The sequence below is a fragment of the Podarcis liolepis genome (genome assembly GCF_965112155.1).
Source record: "Podarcis liolepis genome assembly, chromosome: 14".
In the NCBI taxonomy this organism is placed as follows: Eukaryota; Metazoa; Chordata; class Lepidosauria; order Squamata; family Lacertidae; genus Podarcis; species Podarcis liolepis.
In genome coordinates, this window is record NC_139569.1 from 42,348,694 (window position 1) to 42,371,233 (window position 22,540).

The 22,540-nt window shown below is 44.5% G+C and overlaps 1 protein-coding gene and 1 long non-coding RNA gene across 2 annotated transcripts in view; one reads left to right on the forward strand and one right to left on the reverse strand.

Annotated features, from left to right (window-relative positions):
- DMXL2 (Dmx like 2) overlaps positions 1 to 22,540 on the forward strand; it is a 431,281-nt gene that overhangs the window by 97,949 nt on the left and 310,792 nt on the right. The gene's annotated exons all lie outside the window — the stretch shown is intronic.
- The window catches only part of LOC310693715, a 64,570-nt gene that overhangs the window by 4,121 nt on the left and 37,909 nt on the right, over positions 1 to 22,540 (reverse strand). Inside the window, exon 2 of the long non-coding RNA XR_014519357.1 lies at positions 14,461 to 14,577. This is a non-coding gene — a long non-coding RNA (uncharacterized lncRNA). The remainder of the gene's footprint in view (positions 1 to 14,460; positions 14,578 to 22,540) is intronic.

Below are 22,540 nucleotides of genomic sequence, written 5' to 3' on the forward strand. Positions count from 1 at the left end.
GAGCAGCAGGACGAAAAGTGCTGAAAAACCTCATACTAGCAACAACAACAAAAAAGACGGAATCAAAAGTCCCCTGCGCAGGGGAAAGGAAAGGGGCATACAATGGACGGTAAAGAAAGGCTCATTTGGAGCTTACGGGGAGCGTGACAACTTGCCAAGATCTGCATTCTGCATCAAGGAATAACTAAATGCAATGCCATCTCTGCTCCTGTTCTGTTTGGAGCAGGGCGACCAAAATGATCAAGGGAATGGAACAGCTTTCCTCCGAGGAAAGATGACCACATTTGGAGCTTTTAAGACAAGTAAAAAGGGGTGTATAAAACTAGGTGTGTATAAAGTGGGGAGAGAGGTGCTATTCTCCTTCTCTGATAATAGGAGAACTCATGAGCATTCAATGAAGCTGAATGTTGGAAGGTGCAGGACAGACAAAAGGAAATACTCCACAACACAGCACATAGTTAAACTATCAACTAAGGCAAATTCATGGAGGAAAGGGCTATTATCGGCTACTAGCCCTCATGACTATGTTCTATCTCCACTTTCAGAGGTGTTGTGCCTCTGAATATCAGCTGCAGGGAATCACAGACAAGAAGAGGGATGTCGCTTTCAGCTCCTGACTTCAGGCTTGTCATGGGCAACTCGCTGGGCACTGTGAGAATAGGATATTGGACAGGGTGGGCCTTTGGCCTGATCCAGCAGGGCTCTTCCTTTGTTCTCTGGTTCCCAGACCAGATGGCTGAGAGGTCGCCTGCTCTTGATGGGGTTACACTGTTAGAATTCCTGCTCCATGATTGAAGTAATGGGATTTTTGTCTATCATATGACGGTGTATGTTTTGACTTTACAGAGTTGGACGTGACGGAGACAGGATGTATGTGTTACTGTGTTCCATGAAGTGGGACTATTGCCCTTTGTACTTTCTCTTTGCTGTCTGATGCTAGAGAGAGAGGGAGCCATGTTGCTGTGCTCTGTGTGTGTTTATATGTAAATAAAGTAGATTAGCCAAAATGCTGAGTTGCTGAGGTCTGTTACGCAAGCTGCAAAGACTCTACGGATCCCTAAGTGTGCCGATGTTTGTTGGCACTGGTCACTGTGATGTTTGGGCTGAAGAAAGCTTTTGAAGCTCCCGAACGATCAACCAGGAGGGAGGGAACATGCCTGTCAGGCATGTGTCTCTACCAGGGTCCTACTCGAGAATAGGACAAGCTCCTGACCTGAAGGAGCAGGTTCATAGCTTGGGTGTACTGCTGGATCCTTTGCTGTCACTTGAGGCTCAGGTGGCCTCAGTGGCCTAGGGTGCATTGCATCAGCTTCGGCTGGTGGTCCAGGGATAGCATAACTACTGTTGCCTATGCTCTTGTAACTTCAAGGTTAGATTACTGCAATGCTTTATATGTAGGGCTGCCTCTGAAGATGGTTCAGAAACTTCAGCTAGTGCAGAATTCACCTGAACAAGACAGTTTGAGCATGTTACACCGATCCTGGTCCAACTGCACTAACTACCAATTAGTTTCTAGTCCCAATTCAGAGTGCTGGTTTTGACTTATAAAGCCTTAAATGGCTCAGGACTGCAATACCTCAAGGACTGCCTCTTTCCATATGAACCTACCCCAGACCCTGAGATCATCTTCTGAGGCCCTCCTTCGTGTGCCCTTCTTCGAGAGGTCTGAAGGTTGTCAACACGAGAATGGGGCCTTCTCTGCAGTGGCTCCCCATCTGTGGAATGCTCTCCCCAGGGAAGTTCGCCTGGCACCTTCATTACACACCTTTGTTGGGATAGTGCCAGGGAGTCCAAAGGCCATCATGCCCCCACGTCACCTCCGGTGCAATCCAACGACCTCCCGTAGAAATGCAGTATCAATCAATTAGCGACAAAAGCCTCGGAAATAGCTTTCCACATTCCAAGGACTGGTGCACGCTCTATCAGCAGAGTTCACACAACGAAAGGTGCACTCAGGAGAGCATTATTTAGAACTTTATTCAGCGTTGGTCAGAACAAAGAGAAAACATGACTGCCTGCTTCGATGTCTCAGGCACAGAGAGAAAACGAAAGAAATGTACAAACATAAACTTCCTGTGAACAGGAAATACGTAGACTCTGTGACTCACAAAGCCTGCTCCCTTTTAAGGTGGAACGGAAATATCCTAACAACCTTTAGGAGCCAGGCAAAAACGTTCCTTTTGAACCAGGCCTTTGGTTGATCTGTTTGACATCCAATACCCTTTTAAAATATGGCTCTTTTCTGGGGGAGTGTTATTGGGTTGTTCTTTTTATTTTGATTATACATGTTGTGATCTTTTCTGTGACCTGCCCTGAGACCTCCAGGTATAGGGCGGTATATAAACTCATTTAACAACAACAACAACAACTGATGGACCAAGTGGTGCAGTAAAGAAGTGAGAAGTAGCAAGAGCTCTTTAGTTCTGGGATTGGGCGCAGAAGTAGAAGCAAGAAAAGCGAGGAAGCGGTTAGGAAGAGGTGGGAACACACAGAGAGGGGGGGTGGCATTTTTAGACCATCTTGTTCAAAGCCCCTGCCCTCCCAAAAAGCCAACATTCCCCAGAACTGGCATGGATGGTGTCCAAACCTTTTTCAAAGAGGGCCACATTTGATGAAGTGAAGGGCCGTGAGGGCCGACCAAAGGCCCAACCAAAGCTGTTGAGCTTTTTTTTAGGATTGAAGTTGTTTAGCTTTTTTGAGGGGTTTTTTTTAGGATTTTATCCAAGGAAATAAACTGCCACAGGGGCCGGATTAAACCGACCGGCGGGCCAGATTAGGCCCCCGAAACAGACTTTGGACATGCCTGGAAGAAGAATGAATGCCAGTGAGTGGAAGAGGGAGGGCTGTCCAGGGGCAACTTTGCTCCAGGTTATCCACCTCAGCAAGACTGCGAGTCTTGAATACCTTAATCTTCTTAAATGACATTTTAAAGCCTCAATCAGAGGAAAAACAAGCCAGTGAATGCTTTATAATTATCTCTTTCCCCAAAGCTGTAATAAACTTTATTTAAGCAAAATGCTTACTATTTTATTTGCCATTCTCAAATCACTTGCTCCTTTTCCAGGTACAAAGTGTCCTCTTGACACCATAATGAAAGTGCATTCATACATGTCAAATGCAGCAATTATGCACTTCAGACAAATGTGCAGCGAAGAATTATTCCGTCTCCCCCCTTCCTCCCCCCCCCCACCACTGACATTTTTCAAACACGACATGCATATTAGAAACACCCAAAGGTGTGAGGGCTGTTTGATTTAAGCAGCAGATTTTTCAGCTCACTTTCTCTCTCTGGTATTTGGGGTAAAAGAGAGGGAGGGAGGAGAAAGCACGGTGAAAGTCACTTTCCCACACACAGTGCGTCTGTTATTTAGATGTATGGGGCAAGCCTATCCCTGAGGCTCAAGGGCAGATTTCGTTATCTCATTCATCCTCACAACAGACCAGTAAGGTGGGTCCATCTTTCCACTGTTTGATAAATGGGGAGTGCAGACTGAGAAATCTCCCTAGCAGGGTCATGTGCAAGGTGCCAGGACTCAGAGCGATATTCAGCTGCAAAACTGCAGCTGATAGACTCAAATTCCCAGTACTAGGAGCTGAGCTGAAACCTTCCCTCCCCTAGCCCCTTCACACACATTTCCAACAAACTCTCAAACACCTCTGCATATATTTAGGCACCATGGGAAGACATTCCTCTTCAGCCAAACCTTTGGTTGATTAAACCATCTATTACCTTTTCATTGTATCCATGGTGAGGGGGTGTTGTTGCTGCCATTATGTTATGCATTTTGCATTAGCATGGCTAATGGGATGCAGGTGTGGCTGTGGGTTAAACCACAGAGCCTAGGACTTGCCGATCAGAAGGTCAGCAGTTCGAATCCCCCCCACGGGGTGAGCTCCCATTGCTCAGTCCCTGCTCCTGCCAACCTAGCAGTTCAAAAGCACGTCAAAGTGCAAGTAGATAAATAGGTACTGCTTCGGTGGGAAGGTAAACGGTGTTTCCATGCGCTGCTCTGGTTCACCAGAAGCGGCTTAGTCATGCTGGCCACATGACCCGGAAGCTGTACCCTCGGCCAATAAAGCGAGATGAGCGCCACAACCCCAGAGTCGGTCACGACTAGACCTAATGGTCAGGGGCCCCTTTACCTTTTTACTGCATGGCTAGGCAAATAAAGGCCCGGGGGCCAGATCCAGCCCAATCGCCTTCTAAAGTAGAATGTGTCCTTTTATTTAAAATGCATTTCTGGATTATTTGTGGGGCATAGGGATTCATTCATTTCCCCCTGCTCAAAATATAGTCCGGCCCCCCACATGGTCTGAGGGACAGTGGACTGGCCCCCAGCTGAAAAAGTTTGCTGACCCCTGTCTACTGTAAAACACCCTATGATATTCAGGCAGTATATAAATTTAATTACAATTAATCCAGAATGTGGCAGCTTAGAGTGGCTGCCAAGGCCATATAACACTGGTCCTGGAAGACCTACTGTATGTTTCCGAGCACAATTCAAAGTGTTGGTGCTGACCTTGAAAGCCCTTAATTGCCTTGGCCCAGTATACCTGAAGGAGCGTCTTCACCCCCATCGTGCAGCCCAGACACTGAGGTCCAGCTCTGAGGGCCTTCTGGCCATTCCTTAACTGTGAGAAGTGAGGTTAAAGGGAACCAGGCAGAGGGCCTTCTCAGTGGTGATGCCTGCCCTGTGAAACACCCTCCCATCAGATGTCAAGGAAATGAACAACTATCTGACTTTTAGAAGGCATCTGAAGGCAGTCTTGTTTAGGGAAGTTTTTAACATTTTATAGTGGTTTTAATATTCTGTGGGAGCTGCCCAGAGTGGCTGGGGAAACCCAGCCAGATGGGCAGGGTATAAATAATAAATTATATTATTATTATCATCAGTGCTTTTTCTGGGGGGATGCAGGGGTACACATACCTCTAAACATTTTGTGAATCTTTGAACTTTTGTCCATTTACTGTGTCTATTTTTCCTGATTTAAACTATAAAATGCTGATTTTCTTGAGTCAAAATGAGAGTGCCCCTAAACATTTTTTTAGAAAAAGCACTGCTGATGATGATGCTTAAATAAACCAATAAAGTTGTCTTCCTATCAATATTTTCCTTGTTTCAGCTTCCCTGTTTACTTTTCTGCAATGTGGTTCTATGGATCCAGAAATAACAACAACAACAACAACAACAACAACAACAACAACAACAACAAATATTATTTATATCCCACCCTCCCCAGCCGAAGCCGGGCTCTGGGCGGCTAACAACAATAAAATAGTACAAGCTTTGCAAGCTACGCAAGAATTTTGGTCTGACTCGACTCCAATGTATTCTCCTAGAACCGTGTCCTTGAAATAGGGGGTTGAAAAAGGGGGTTGGACTCGATGGCCCTTGTGGTCTCTTCCAACTCTATGATTCTATGAAATACTTTCCATCAACTGGCTACTGCAAATGGCTTCTCCATGCCTCATTGCCTACTGGTCTTGGATTCACAGTCCTGCCTAATGATGAATGAAGAAATGAAGCAGATAGTCCCCTGGTTACTGTCCAATGTCTATATCTTTCACCAGGGGGAGAAAGGCGCTTACTCAATTTTTCTCTTCATGATTGCGCACAGTCTCCCAAAAGAAAAGAGAGAAAAGGCCTGGCCACAGATGGCTCCCCCCCCCCCCTTTCACTTTTGAGTCAATATTTGTACTTTTGTCTGCATGCTATGAAGCAAGCAAAACAAACAGAAATAGCTGTAGTTTCCTGCTTATCAATAGGTCAGTTGTGGCATACCCAGAATCCCAATGCAAGCTCCCTTGAGCTGTCTTTTGATATCCAGCTGATATCAAGACAACCTGTCTGAAGACGAGATCCAATAGTACTCCCTTAGCAGCTCACATCTTAGCCTTTTGTTTTTACAAACAGAGGATGACAAAGCCAAATTGATATTGCCATCAGCATTGCGGGCAGTTTTTCTGATGGGCAGGATTCCCCACTGGGAAGCAAAACAAACAAAAATACCCCTATGTTCATTTGGAGCCCAATCCCATGCATGTTTTATGAGAAAGGTTATGCTGCTTAATTCAATGGAGTTTACTGTGAGGTAAGGATGAATCATAGAAACATAAAATTGTAGGGACGCGGGTGGCACTGTGGGTTAAACCACAGAGCCTAGGACTTGCGGTCAGCGGTTCGAATCCCCATGACGGGGTGAGCTCCCGTTGCTCGGTCCCTGCTCCTGCCAACCTAGCAGTTCAAGAGCACGTCAAAGTGCAAGTAAATAAATAGGTACCGCTCCGGTGGGAAGGTAAACGGCGTTTCCATGCGCTGCTCTGGTTCGCCAGAAGAGGCTTAGTCATGCTGGCCACATGACCCGGAAGCTGTACGCCAGCTCCCTCGGCCAATAAAGCGAGATGAGTGCCGCAACCCCAGAGTCAGTCACGACTGGACCTAATGGTCAGGGGTCCCTTTACCTTTACCTTTAAGGATGAATCATAGAAACATAAAATTGGAGAGTTGGAAGGGGCCCAGAAAGCCATCTAGTGCAACTCCCTGTGATCTGTCACTTTTTATTTCTTTTGGTTTCCTATTTTTCTCCATCTTAAGTTCAGCTCTCCACATTTCTGCAGCAATTTGCATTTTTCAAAAAAAATATGATTTTTTTAAAAAATTTGCAAGCAATTTGCCCTAACATAGTGAATGTTTGTATGTTATGTTCACTAAAGAATGCATTTTTTAATACACATGTTTCCCATAATATTAACTTTTCTGTACACATTGTTTGGCCAGAGAACTGCGTCACAAAATTTGGTGAAATACGAGTTTCTAAGGGTGGCTGTGCTTTGGTTCACGCAATGATTCAAAAAGTGCAAATTAAGTAGTTTCTCACTGAAATTCAAACCAAACCCCATTCCGCCCCCCCCATCCCTACTTCCAGGTAAAGGTAAAGGTACAGTTGCGGACAACTCTGGGGTTGCGGCGCTCATCTCGCTTTACTGGCCGAGGGAGCTGGCATACAGCTTCTAGGTCATGTGGCCAGCAGGACTAAGCCACTTCTGGCGAACCAGAGCAGCGCACGGAAACGCCATTTACTTTCCCGCTGGAGCTGTACCTATTTATCTACTTGCACTTTGACATGCTTTTGAACTGCAGGAGCAGGGACCGAGCAATGGGAGCTCACCCCGTCGTGGGGATCGAACCGCCGACCTGATCAGCAAGCCCTAGGCTCTGTGGTTTAACCCACAGCACCACCCTTCCAGGTAAGTTCACACAAACGTAAGCCTGAAAAACATAAAAAGAGCATTTGGGATCAGGCAAGTGGCCCATGTAGTCCAGCAACCTGGAGGCAGAATACAGCTATCATGGCTAGTCACTTTAGCTACGTTACACCTGCATTCAACATGAGATGAGGATGTGTTACAATACAAATTGAACTGCTTCAAAAGGGAGAGCTAATAGTGCCCATTCGAACACTGCTAGCCCTGATCAGAGGCAGGACCCACCTCTCTTTAGAGAAGTGTATGGTGAATCGAAGCTCTTCAGGTCAAGATCTCAACCAGAAATTTTCCAGCACAATCATCTACTCAGAAGTACGTTCCACTAAGTTGATCGGGGCTTACACCCAGGTAAGTGAGCAGAGGATTGCTGCCTTAAACTGTTAATGCGGGATGTGGGGAGCAGGGACGCCAGTGGGGAGGGAAGGGATGGAGAACTCTTGACTCCTTTGTGATTGCAATCAGGCTGCCAGCTGAAAGAGACGGCTGATTTTAAAACACCCTACATTAACCAGCCGACATTATGAGAGCAAAACAGTACACATATGGTGTACTGATAGCACAGTAGCGACAAGTGGGAAAGTTAAAGGAAAAAGTCAAACTTTCAACTGATCATTGTGAGGGGGGGGGTCAGGGGTGAAAGAGGATGTGAAATCATCTTCCTACTTTCACATTTTCAGAGGGGGACGCGGGTGGCGCTGTGGGTTAAACCACAGAGCCTAGGACTTGTGGACCAGAAGGTCGGCAGTTCAAATCCCCGTGACGGGGTGAGCTCCCATTGCTCGGTCCCTGCTCCTGCCAGCCTAGCAGTTCGAAAGCACATCCAAGCGCAAGTGGATAAATAGGTACCCCTCCGGCGGGAAGGTAAACAACGTTTCTGTGCCCTGCTCTGGTTCGCCAGAAGCAGCTTAGTCATGCTGACCACATGACCCAGAAGCTGTACGCCGGCTCCCTCGGCCAATAAAGCAAGATGAGCGCCGCAACCCCAGAGTCATCCACAACTGTACCTAATGGTCAGGGGTCCTTTTTAACCTCAGGCTAAAAGGCTGAATGTGGCCCTTTATGCCACTCTCTCTCGCTTTCTCTGGCCCCTGGTACTCTCTCCACACCATGCCACACCCCGTGCCTAGCCACAACTCTCGCTCCCCCTCCTTTGCAAATTCTGTGACAGACACCCTCACTGACAGATCTTCATGCCCTCAACTAAGGGGGGAAAAGTAAGGCAATAATAACTTGCTAAATTTAGCCTTCTGCATTCTTTGTTTCTAGAACCTCTAAAATGTCAACTCGGTGTGTTTTCAACATAAAGAAGGCAAAGCCAATGCTAGGAATTATAAGGAAGGAAAATAATGAAACAGCAAGTAGCATCATGCTATTATATAAACCCACAGTGTCTTGACTTTTCAAATATTGTGTGCTGGTCTTTGTGGCTCCTTCTCAGAATGCACATCATTGAGGAAAAGAAGGATAAGAAAAGGACAACTAAAAAAAATGAACCAAGGTTGCAAAGTTTACCTCTCCTACTGCTGGCCAAAACACCCCTGAAATGGTGCATTCGGGGGGGGGGGATGATAGAAGAGTTGCATTTCAAGTGTTGAGCTCAGGCCAATCTTTGCGTATGCAGTGCAGTGGAGTGTTAAAGATGTTTTTGGAGAGGTTGTTCAGAAGGCCAGGGTAATGTGCAAGCAACTGATGCTAAAACTCGGTCTTAAAAGAGGCTTGTGGGGGATGTGTTTAGATGAGCTGGCATGCTGACTAATGAGAGGAGGTTAAAATGAAGGACTTGGAAAGTGGCTTGGATAAAATCCAAGTAGGTGTGCTTGGGGAAGTGACTCAGGAGAAAAGACCCAGGCAAGACAATACAGAAGGTAAGAGGTAGATGGGGGTATGTAAATAAATGCAGATAAGTCATCTGAAAGGTTTGTCCTCCTGAATGGATTTACCTATCAACTCCTGAAAACTAAATGGAGTCGATCATCTCATCCTTGCCTGAGCCTATCAGGTATTCTTTCAGAAAGTAGAGGCAGTTAACTGTCTCCACTGAGTGTAAAGAATCTCCACCCAAATCTACTGAATCACGAGCAGAAATCCTTAGACACAGATGCAACCAGGTCATAGAATCATAGAATCATAGAATCATAGAATCATAGAGTTGGAAGAGACCACAAGGGCCATCGAGTCCAACCTCCTGCCAAGCAGGAAACACCATCAGAGCACTCCTGACATATGGTTGTCAAGCCTCTGCTTAAAGACCTCCAAAGTAGGAGACTCCACCACACTCCTTGGCAGCAAATTCCACTGTCGAACAGCTCTTACTGTCAGGAAGTTCTTCCTAATGTTTAGGTGGAATCTTCTTTCTTGTAGTTTGGATCCATTGCTCCGTGTCCGCTTCTCTGGAGCAGCAGAAAACAACCTTTCTCCCTCCTCTATGTGACATCCTTTTATATATTTGAACATGGCTATCATATCACCCCTTAACCTCCTCTTCTCCAGGCTAAACATGCCCAGCTCCCTTAGCCGTTCCTCATAAGGCATTGTTTCCAGGCCTTTGACCATTTTGGTTGCCCTCCTCTGGACACGTTCCAGTTTGTCAGTGTCCTTCTTGAATTGTGGTGCCCAGAACTGGACACAGTACTCCAGGTGTGGTCTGACCAGAGCAGAATACAGTGGCACTATTACTTCCCTTGATCTAGATGCTATACTCCTATTGATGCAGCCCAGAATTGCATTGGCTTTTTTAGCTGCTGCGTCACACTGTTGGCTCATGTCAAGTTTGTGGTCAACCAAGACTCCTAGATCCTTTTCACATGTACTGCTCTCAAGCCAGGTGTCACCCATCTTGTATTTGTGCCTCTCATTTTTTTTGCCCAAATGCAATACTTTACATTTCTCCCTGTTAAAATTCATCTTGTTTGTTTTTGCCCAGTTCTCTAATCTGTCAAGGTCGTTTTGAAGTGTGATCCTGTCCTCTGGGGTGTTAGCCACCCCTCCCAGTTTGGTGTCATCTGCAAATTTGATCAGGATGCCCTTGAGTCCATCATCCAAGTCGTTGATAAAGATGTTGAATAAGACCGGGCCCAAGACAGAACCCTGTGGCACCCCACTAGTCACTCTTCTCCAGGATGAAGAGGAACCATTGATGAGCACCCTTTGGGTTCGTTCAGTCAGCCAGTTACAAATCCACTGAGTGGTAGCATAGTCAAGACCGCATTTTACCAGCTTCTTTACAAGAATATCATGGGGCACCTTGTCAAATGCCTTGCTGAAATCAAGGTAGGCTACATCCACTGCATTCCCTTCATCTACCAGGCTTGTAATTCTGTCAAAAAACGAGATCAGGTTAGTCTGACATGACTTATTTTTCAGAAATCCATGCTGACTATTGGTGATCACAGCATTCCTTTCTAGGTGCTCACAGACTGTTTGCTTAATGATCTGCTCCAGAATCTTCCCTGGTATTGATGTCAGACTGACTGGGTGGTAATTATTTGGGTCCTCTCTTTTCCCCTTTTTGAAAATAGGGACAACATTTGCCCTCCTCCAGTCTGCCGGGACTTCGCCTGTTCTCCAGGAATTCTCAAAGATGACTGCCAGTGGTTCTGAGATCACATCTGCCAGTTCTTTTAATACTCTTGGATGCAGTTCATCTGGCCCTGGAGACTTGAATACATCTAAACTAGCCAAATTTTCTTGTACTATCTCCTTAGTTATTCTGGGCTGTGTTTCCTTTGCTGAATCATTTGCTCCAAATTCTTCAGGTCGGGCATTGTTTTCTTTATCGGAGAAGACTGAGGCAAAGAAGGCATTGAGGAGTTCAGCCCTTTCTGTGTCCCCTGTTTGCATTTCACCATCTTCTCCTCTGAGTGACCCCACTGTTTCTTTGTTCTTCCTTTTGCTACGAACATACCCATAAAAGCCTTTTTTGTTGCTTTTAACCTCTCTAGCAAGCCTGAGTTCATTCTGTGCTTTAGCTTTTCTGACTTTGTGTCTACACGTGCTGGCTATTTTTTTGAATTCCTCTTTGGTGGTTTCCCCCCTTTTCCATTTCTTGTACACATCCTTTTTTAATCTTAATTCAGTTAAAAGTTCTTTAGATAGCCACCCTGGCTTCTTTAGGCACCTTCCATGTTTCCGTCTCATTGGTATTGCCTGACGTTGTGCTTTTACTATCTCCCTCTTAACAAACTCCCAGCCATCATGAACTCCCTTTCCTTTTAGTATTGCTGTCCATGGGATCTCACCCAGCACTTCCCTAAGTTTTATGAAGTTGGCTTTCTTAAAGTCAAGAAATTGAGTCCTAGTATGCTTGGCTGCTCCTTTCCGCTGTATAGTAAACTTCAGAAGAGCATGATCACTCGCGCCTAATGATCCTTCCACATCTACCCCACTAACCAGGTCATCAACATTGGTTAGGACCAGATCTAAAATGGCTGTTCCTCTTGTTGCTTCTCCCACTTTCTGGACAATGAAGTTGTCTGCAAGGCCAGTGAGGAATCTGTTTGACCTTATGCTCTTGGCTGAGTTTGACGTCCAACAAATATCCGGGTAATTGAAGTCCCCCATTACTACTATCTCCCTTCCTTTTGCATGCTTGGCCATCTGTTCCAGGAAGGCATCATCTATGTCCTCCGTTTGGCTTGGGGATCTATAGTAAACTCCCACAATGAGGTCTCTGTTATTCTTCTCTCCATTAATTTTGACCCAAATGCTCTCACTTTGGCTTTGAGGTTCTAAATCTTGGATCTCTTCACAGGTATACACATCCCTGACATATAACGCCACTCCTCCTCCTTTCTTGTCTGGTCTGTTTCTCTGAAATAGATTGTATCCCCCCATTATTACATTCCAATCGTGGGACTTATCCCACCAGGTTTCAGTGATGCCTATTATGTCATATTTAGTTTGCTGTACCAAGAGCTCAAGCTCATCTTGTTTATTTCCCATGCTTTGCGCATTAGTGTACAGACATTGAAGTCCATTAATCATTCCCCCATGTCTCTTATTTAAGGATTTTTTCCTCCCACCACTAGGTCCGCATGCTGTTTGCTCCATTTGGTCTATGACATTTGGGTGATCATCTTCATTAATTGATAGACTCCTACCTTCAGGAGCACTGTCTCCCTCCCCCACATTAGTCAGTTTAAAGCCCTCCTGATGAGGTTTCTGAGATTTTTGGCAAAAACATTTCTCCCAACCGTTGTGAGGTGCAGCCCATCACTTGCCAGAAGTCCATCTTCAAGAAACTGCAGTCCGTGATCTAAGAATCCAAACCGTTCCTGTTTACACCATTTGCGAAGCCAGCTGTTCACTTCCACTATTTTCCCCTCTCTCCCTGGGCCACGTCGTTCAACTGGGAGGACAGACGAGATGACAATTTGTGCATTTAGTTGCTTCAATTTCCTGCCGAGAGCCTCGTAGTCTCTTTTGATCTTCTGGAGGCTATTGCTTGCAGTGTCATTGGTTCCCACATGAACCAAGAGGAAGGGGTATTTGTCAGTGGGTTTTATGATTCCTTGCAGTCGTTCAGTTACATCTTGGATCTTAGCCCCGGGGAGACAGCACACTTCCCGAGACATCTTGTCAGGCCCACAGATCACTGCTTCTGTTCCCCTCAGTAGGGAATCCCCTATCACCACTACACGCCTCCTCTTGGGTTTGGTCGGGGTTCTTCCGTGAGCTGTCCGTTCCAAGGTCGCCTGCACATTCCCTGAGGACTGACTTTGCTGCTCGTCTTCATATACCTGATCGACTGTAATGAGGGAGAGATCCTCAAATGGAGTCTGCTCTTCGTCTTCCATGCTAGGGGAGAGGACCTCAAAGTGATTGTGTATTTCTAAACAATCAGAGTGAACCCTGGGCCTCCTACTTCTTTGAGTCACGTTTCTCCATATATCTGGCTCCTGTGTTGGTGAACCAGCCTCCTTCTCAGGGGAGTCCCCTGTCTCCTCCTTGGTGGGGACGGTGTGCTCTGTTGCTTCCAAGAAGAGCTCTAGCTCTCTAATTCTTTGGAGCGTAGCTACACGTTCCTCCAGTTGCTGGACTTTGTCTTTTAAAAGGGCAATCAACATGCAATTGCTGCAGGTAAAGCTGCCTGCAACCTTTGGCAAGATGGCAAACATTGCGCAGGAATCGCAGGCGACCACAGCTCATGGGGAAACTCAGGAAATCACTTTTCTTTGTCCTCCCTTGGGATTGGCAATTATTATCACCTCTCTTCTTTATCTGATATTTGCCTCTCTTATCTCGCTAATCTTGCTGTCTCTCAACCCTCATGTAGTCCAAACAGATTTCATTTGCATTTGAGCTTTCCCCCCCTTCCTCCTTGTGTGTTTAGGCTTCCACTGAATCTTCCCTAGTTCCTTTGGGCAATCTTTCTGCCTCCATTTATTTTTATCTCTTTCTTTTATCTTTAAGAATCAACTTATGGTCCACCTTGTATGGAGTTGAGCGGCCTGTGCAACATGTAAGAACTAACCATCTTACTATATTTCTGCACTCAAGCTTCAAGCCATTATTTTCCCAAAGCCCATCCTTTTGTGTTAACATACATTTAATTATAGAGACATCAGCAAGTGAGCAAGTCACCACTGATGTTTCTATAATGGCACTAAAGCAGTGCAATAACCGCAGTGACCTGCAACCATCTGCAGTTTAAGGATTTCCAGATTTGTACTTTTGTGAACACAGATATAAAAATACGGGTTCATGTGTATGTGTGAATAGATCCATTGATAGAATCCCTCCCAGAATTGTTGTTGTTGTTTAGTTGTTTAGTCGTGCCCGACTCTTCATGACCCCATGGACCAGAGCAAGCCAGGCACTCTTCCACTGCCTCCCGCAGTTTGGTCAGACTCATGCTGGTAGCTTCAAGAACAGTATCCAACCATCTTGTCCTTTGTCGTTCCCTTCTCCTTGTGCCCTCAATCTTTCCCAACATCAGGGTCTTTTCCAGGGAGTCTTCTCTTCTCATGAGGCGGCCAAAGTATTGGAGCCTCAGCTTCATGATCTGTCCTTCCAGTGAGCACTCAGGGCTGATTTCCTTCAGAATGGAGAGGTTGGTTCTTCTTGCAGTCCATGGGACTCTCAAGAGTCTCTTCCAGCACCATAATTCAAAAGCATCAATCCTTCGGCGATCAGCCTTCTTTACAGTCCAGCTCTCACTTCCATACATCACTACTCCCTCCCAGAATACAAACCTGATAAAAGGTGTTGATTTCTTTGACCAATAAGCCCATTCCAAGAGGAGTATATTCTAGACGATGCCTCCTTAGGAGAAATCCTTGGTTCTCTCTCTTGTTTTTCTTCTTTGAGCTCTACACACTGTTATGGAAAAATCTGGGTGCGGGGTTACTCTGCCACCCAGCTCATCGGACTAAGTCCGTGGGTCCCTGCGGAAGAAAATGAGCTCAGCCGGACGCAGGAGCAAACTGCAGAAGATCCAAGTTTATTGCGCAACAGGTTCAAGGCGAGATTGAACAGAGAGGAAGGGGTGACATGAACTTTTGAAATTTCCCTCCATGTCCCAGAATACAGTGCAAAATACATCCCAGTTACATCATGAATACATTAAGGAAAGGTTGGGTTACACAGATTACATCATGAATACATTAAGGAGAGGTTGGGTTACACTGGATTAACATATGGAGGAGGGAGGGGGAATATGCAGAGCTGGAGATATGCGCAGATAAGCACATCCTGAGAAGACAATGGTCCATGTACGCATAGTCTGTCACCTGGCATTGCCCGAGGAAAGGTTTGGCAGAGTGATTTTGACAGGATTACTTGAGAGATTATGGAGGACAGGGGAGGGGTGATGGAGTCCTAGAGAAATTGAGCAAATATATTGTAGTGAAGAAGACATGCCCCCCCCCCCTTCCGTAACAGTCCCCCATTCGGAGATAGATTTGCATTAAAGTTCTGTAAGAACTTGCAAATCTTTTCTCCGCACCCTAAATCTCGGTGAATGGGATGTGTGGCTTTTTGCAAACCTGAAAGGGACTTGCAAGCCATGCCTTTTTCGGTCATTTGCAAGTATAGCAGTGCAGGTAGCTGCATATAGGGTATTATATAAAAGAACACCTCTTGTATTTTGTTGCTAAATTACTCGTGGCATCCTAGCTCTTGGGAGAAACATTTTCAATAGTGGTGTATGCTTTACATTTAGCAGGAAGGTCCATTACTGACTGAAAAGTGCAGTTTGCTTCCCCCCCACCCATTTGTGTGTTCTCAGGTGTCAAGGTAGCTCTTCTGTGGTCTCACATCGGCATGGTGTCGCAGTAGTGGCAATCCCTGCTGAATCCACTTAGGGCTTTCATGTTGCCTGGCACCCACCACAGCTGGCACAGGTTTCGGACACGTCCTGAGAGAAATGCCTTTGCCTTGGCCAAAATCCATGGGATTTCTTATTATTATTACAGGCTCTGGTCTTGCATCCTGGGAAGTTGCTCACTTGCACTTTAAGGACCAAAAAGCTAATTGCAGCCTGGATACACTTGCCTAATTCAAACTGAGTCCAATTTGAATTTATGTGCCCATGGTTCTCAACCTTTCAAACCAGTCTGTTAAAGGAAAACTGTTCTTAAGAGGGCATTTTGTCTAAATAAGACAATTTAACTCTATAAGGGATCATTCCTGCAAAACCAAAGCATATGCACCTTCATGTATCTTATCAGCTTCTCTTTGGTAAAGCGAGTTTTAGCACATTTAAAATGGGTAGGGAAGTTGGCAGAGTGCCAGGTGGAACAACGAAATGTGGTTATCTAAACATTGGACTACACAATAGTGTGAGCTATCAGAAAGTATAAAATGCATGAGAATTGGTGTGCAAGCAATAAGACATTAAACATAAAAATTACACACAAAAATACCCCCCCTTGTGGGAATAACACACTGTCAGACACATTTCAACATTCCTACATAATAACACTTAAAACAAAACAAACTAATTAAATATCAGTTGCATATCTTGACACAATTGTGATCTTTTACACATGTATCTTTTGAATCCTGGAGCGCAGAGGCTTGAGGTTCAAGTGAAAAGATGTCCTTGCAAGTCAACTCCACCCCCCTTTGTCAGGCCCACTCCCCTGGCAGTCTATATCCTTTGAAAGAGATAGCTGTGGGCACTTGAAAACTCTGGTGTCTTGTGATGATGAAGAACTGAGTGGAGGGGTTGTTGCTGCTTTTCATCATTGCACATCTGTAGACGTGATATCCTGTAAGGGGGCAGGGTTTTGGGGACTTAAACACAGTTAGACAAGGAAGGGGCAAAAGGCAAAAAGGATGTCCTCCAGTTTCCATGGGAAGCTGCAAATAATAACAATCTTAGCACATTAAGCATTTTATTCATTTCAATATTATTATCACATTTCCACATAATTACTGTTATTATCTGCTAAGTTTGTTTGCTTTCCTTCACTTAGTTTTTGTTGTTGTTGTTCTTTTCATATTATAAAATAAAAATTACTCCACATGTATAGAAAGAGAACTGTAAAAAAAAATACAAAGGTTAAAAAATACAAAAGAAAGCAAAAAATTAGATTACCAGTCAGATGAAAACAAACTTGACACAAAGACATCAGATTTAGAAAAGAATTATTATTAAATATATTATCAAAACCACGCAGATTACTACTAGACTGAAAAAAATGGGAAAACCATGGGGGAAAAACTTTAAATTCACCATGTGCTATTTGATAAAAGAACTTCATGAAACTGACTTTCAACATGTGATGAACATGTCCCCAAAGTAAAACACACACACACAAAATGACCTATGAGGAACCAAATAAATAAATGCTAAAACACACAATTAATAAGTAACCTGAAGTAATCTGTTTTGGCATTCTAACATCCCAAATGAAAATAAAATAGTGTTTCTTGATGTGACAACATCAACTGTAATGTTAATACTGGGAAATGAGTTAATACCAAGAAAATGAATGGCAATTTAAAGTTGTGCAGGTACCTTGCACTAGCCAAAATGACAGAATTAATAAGAAATGCTCAGGCAAAAAGGTAAACAAATACCATTCCACAAACAATGTTTGGTTGTGGAAGTCACTAATATAGCAGGGATTCAGACTTGTTTCACAGAACAGAAAGAAAGTTGCTGTGGGAGGAAAAAGGGACAAACACTTTGTTATCGGGGTTCACATATCCTGTTAAAAGGGAAAATTATTTCATGTGAGAAGCCTGTCAGGAAATGCTGTTCCTAAAATTCCCATTGAGGGGGGAATGCTTTGATATTTACCTGTGAAAAGAATTTGGCATGTTAAGATTTGGAACTTGGAAAGCTCTTGACTTTTGATGGGCTAGTTGTTGTTTTGTTTTGTTTTTAGCCTTTTGTCTTAAGTAGCCCCTGGAGCAAAGACAGATTAAGGGTGATTTCCTCAATGGTTCCAAGTTTTCTTTTCTTTTTTTCTTTTTTCTTTTTTTTGGAAGAAACCTCCTCTCCCCCCTTACAGTCCCCCCCTTCCTCTCTCTCTCTTCTTTAGCTGATCTAGCCTCTGTGCATGTGCAGAGTTCATGTCTCAGCAAACCTTTTATACTATTGAAAATGTTGCATCCTTTGGCTAAATTACCATTTGAATAAGGGAAAGGAAGGGTAAGGAGTAGATTTTGAAAACAGGGTTTGATTTTAAACAAAAAAGAGAAACTCAGCAATTTAAGTATTCACCAAAGCTAGCAATTTCAGCCCAAGCAAACTGAGACTGCTTCCTTTATGTACAGGAAAGGGCCAATATCCCTCTGGCCATTCACGGAACAATCAACCGCTCTCTTATTTATGAGTAAAAATGGCCAGAGAGTTAGAATTCATAGGATTTTTTATTTAGTTTTTTTAACATTCTCAGTCATGGTCAAGGCTAATTCTACTTAACTATATGAATTTTTATGTGCTTAAACTTTGAGTAGACTTTTAAGTCTGATTTTTGTAAATAATAGACAAAATGATAAACACTGTAATCACTTAAATATCACCAGTTCTGCTTCAAACATCACGAGCAAATCTGGGCTGAATTTCAACACATCAGCTACAAATTGGGAAAGTTGAAAGGGACCTGGGGTCATCTAGTCCAACCCTAAAATACAGGGTTCATAGCAAGATTTGTACTACCAGAGACACACACATACTTATGTACACAGACACAACTGGGGAAGAGACCACAAGCCATGCGACTATCATGTACTAAGGAAGAGGAAAATAAAAGTACCCAACCCTTTTAGCAGATCTTGAAGCTAGTTTGAGTGAGAGTTTACTTCCTTAGACTAAAGAGTGAAAGTTCCTAGATAAATTATCTTTAAAGACTGAAGTGAACATTTTTCCTAAGATAGGGAGAGGATCTCTTATAAAGCACAGTTAAAACAGCCATAGATTTGATTTAAAAGGAATACAAAAGTGAACAATTTTTCCTGAACTTGCAGAGGAATAGTAAGCCTAATCTATGCCCCCCCCTTGCAGTTTCCTTTAAAGGAAGCTTACTCGGGAGTAAATTTACCTAGCACAGAAGTAAGAAGGGAGAAAACAACTGAAAGAGGCAGAGTGAAACAAGGGGGAGGGGGGCATTTTCTAACAAAAGAGGCCATGAAGTCTTATAGAGACTGCTATCAGGAGCCTTACAATAACTCTTCTGTCCAACTAAATCAAAGTTAAAACTGGACTCAAATATTTTTCTTAGAATGAACACCATACTTTTATGGGCATACGCTTAATGAAATACATACACTGCATTTTAGCTTGAGCGAGCAGTTGTGCTCAACTAGGCTTTTGCAGCAGAAACATTAGGTTATCATCACCTTCCAAAATAAGACTGTAGACTCACAATCTCAAAAGTTGGGGCAAAGCAAGAGGTGGGGTAAACATTTGCACACTTCATTCTCATCTTGTCTTATTTAGGACTGCTAAGATCCAGCATGGCTTCCTTAGATTTAAATTTTGAAGCAAGCTTGCAGTTTAAACTATGCACACTTAAGAAAAGCAGTCTGCCAGAGACAGAAGGAACAGACAACACACATAACAGACAACATGTAAACATACATATTCTCATATATGTATTAACAGACAACACACATAACAGACAACATGTAACATATAAACAGATATATTCTCATCCTTTAGTTGGTTATTGCAAGGAGTTGGGCCACTACCTCTGGCTTCATTAAGTGAAATTAGTAGGAAGGTCCCACATGGTTTTATGAGCCTCCTTGCCTTTTCAAACACACCACCAGTTAATCAAACTGGTAGGGCTCATAACGCTTGGTCGACTGGGTACCCCTTTATAGATGCATGCGTTGCTGTTGTTGCTTTTTTGCTTTTTCCTTTTTTTGGGGGGGGTGTCTGGGATAGAGAAGGGGAAAAGAGAGGGGTTGATTAGGATTGGTATGTCTAGGGGTTTGGTATGCTTAGTACAGGGACGTATAGTAAAGAGGAGAAGGGGCTTCTAGTTGCCTGGCAACTTCCTTAGTGGGTTTTAGAGAGCTCTAGCTATCCGGTTCCTTGCGTTCCCTTTCCTATTTCCTTATTTCCTATTTCCTTATTTCCTATAACCTGGGGTCTCTTTCCACTCTGCCGGTCCTGCCCAATTCCTCATGGGCTATCCCTCCTGGCAACCTCCTACCTATCGTCACATCTCAGGAAAAGGGGCCCTACTGGACGCCCGCGCCATGCGGTGCCAGATCGGGTGATCCCTGGATAGAATTTCGAACTGAAAATCCCCCTTGCTTTTGGAAGCGGGCTCACGCACGATACACGTGTTACGTGGCACCGACCAGTGCGGCTGGGATTGGGATAGAAAGCAAGACCACTTCCTGCCCCCTAGCAAGGACGCTCGGGAAGTTCGGAAAGAGAACTCCAACCCCTTGCTTTCAACTGAGATGCCCGTTGCGGAGAGTCGGCTGTCTTTCCAAGCCGGGTCTCACCGTCTTACTTTCGGGCTCCCAATTGGTGCGGCTGGCTGGAGATTTTAAGGAAAAGAGATAGAGCTCAGAACCCCCCTTTCGGGTTGAGCAGCGGTCCACGGTCTCTCTCACTAACCGGACCAAGAGAAAGGCAAGAAGGAGCGATAGAGAGGAGGGCAGAGAATTCAGTTGCCAGGAGATTCCACCCCCTTCCCACCAGTGCACTGGATTTTCCTTTTTCCTTATACTCACGCGTCTTCTATGATGATCCCGGGATCGATGAATAAGCCGGCTGGATCCCTCTTTTGCTCCCCGGCTGAACTCCTAGGGCTTTCGATTACCGCCCAGAAGATGGCTGGGGGTCCAAAAGGATCTTCCCAGGCAAAATGGCCCGGAGCCGGCTGAAGATTTCGGGGCCCCCAGTCAGCAGCTCGGGAGAACCGCAAGCCCCACGTTGCGGCGCCAACTGTTATGGAAAAATCTGGGTGCGGGGTTACTCTGCCACCCAGCTCATCGGACTAAGTCCGTGGGTCCCTGCGGAAGAAAATGAGCTCAGCCGGACGCAGGAGCAAACTGCAGAAGATCCAAGTTTATTGCGCAACAGGTTCAAGGCGAGATTGAACAGAGAGGAAGGGGTGACATGAACTTTTGAAATTTCCCTCCATGTCCCAGAATACAGTGCAAAATACATCCCAGTTACATCATGAATACATTAAGGAAAGGTTGGGTTACACAGATTACATCATGAATACATTAAGGAGAGGTTGGGTTACACTGGATTAACATATGGAGGAGGGAGGGGGAATATGCAGAGCTGGAGATATGCGCAGATAAGCACATCCTGAGAAGACAATGGTCCATGTACGCATAGTCTGTCACCTGGCATTGCCCGAGGAAAGGTTTGGCAGAGTGATTTTGACAGGATTACTTGAGAGATTATGGAGGACAGGGGAGGGGTGATGGAGTCCTAGAGAAATTGAGCAAATATATTGTAGTGAAGAAGACATGCCCCCCCCCCCTTCCGTAACAACAATAAAAAGCAGAATAAAGGATCACCGATCAGAGCATGCTGCTGCCTTTAGATGGAAACTGCTGATGGCAAAAATATGGTTCACTTGCTAAAGTATATTGAGATGGGACAGGAGGAAATGAGAAACGTGTCACCTGTCTTTTCCATGAACCACTTGGCGTTTCACAAATCTCTCTCCATGTCTTATTTACTACGTTGCTCTTTCTTGCTTTTGTTTTCCCCGATGGGGAGACATTTCTAGGTTTGCTTTAAGAATGTCAAAATAATTCAGTTGAAACCGAGAACAACAGGGTGGCAAGCAAGAGTGTCTTGATGAATTGATTATTGGGGTAACTGATAAAAGTTCTTAGATTTCCCCAGTGGAGCAGTAAGATTAGAAAATCTATCTGGAGATTGGAAGGGAAAATAATCATTTTCAACTCCCACCTGCCTGCTCCCCCATTTGCTCACCTTTGGCATTAGCTAGCAAATTTACTGAGTGGACAGTCCCAGGGAAGAGAGAGAGAGAGAGGTCTGTCATAGTCAGAAAATTTAACAAAAGAAAATAAAAGGTTTTCTTACAGGGTCACCTAGAGTTCCCTATGTCAATCAAGAGTAATTCCACAACAGACACCAGGGGAGCTAGTCTTAAACTTGCAGAAATGAGGCCTTTCTTTTCCAGTCCTATAGAGTTCGTCTCAACTCTACCAAAGTCAATAATAAGCTTCTCATTAATTTTAAACAGATCAAGGTTGTACTCTGACATTCTTAGAACCTGAAGGCACAAGCGTGTTGATTCCCAATAAGCAAGTGCCCTCGGTCAACAAAATACTCACTTCTCTCTAGTAAGATAACAGTATCCGTGTAACATTGTTTGAAGGGACTTACTTGCCCAGGAATATAGGCCTGCACCCTTTGAATTTGCCACTTAGTTTCAGACTGTATATGGATAACCTGTTTCCTATGCAGTGCTTTCGACTCAGGCATTTTGATGAATTGCACCAGGTTTCCCCAACCTGTTGCTCTCAATATATTTTGGGCTACAATTCCCATAATCCCTAACCATTGGGCCATGCTGGCTGAGGCTGATGTTAGTTGATCCAAAATATATGGAGGGCAACAGATTAAGTAAAGCTGAACTACACACAATAGGGTGCATATCTTTGTGGAATCCATGTGCTTATAACTCTATGCGCATATGATTCTCTACATAGGTGCATTCCCTGCTGCCATACAACTGAACCACCCCAGCCCCAACGTGCATTTGCCGTATTTTTTGCTCTGTAAGACTCACTTTTTCCCTCCTAAAAAGTAAGGGAAAATGTGTGTGCGTCTTATGGAGGGAATGCAGGCTGCGCAGCTATCCCAGA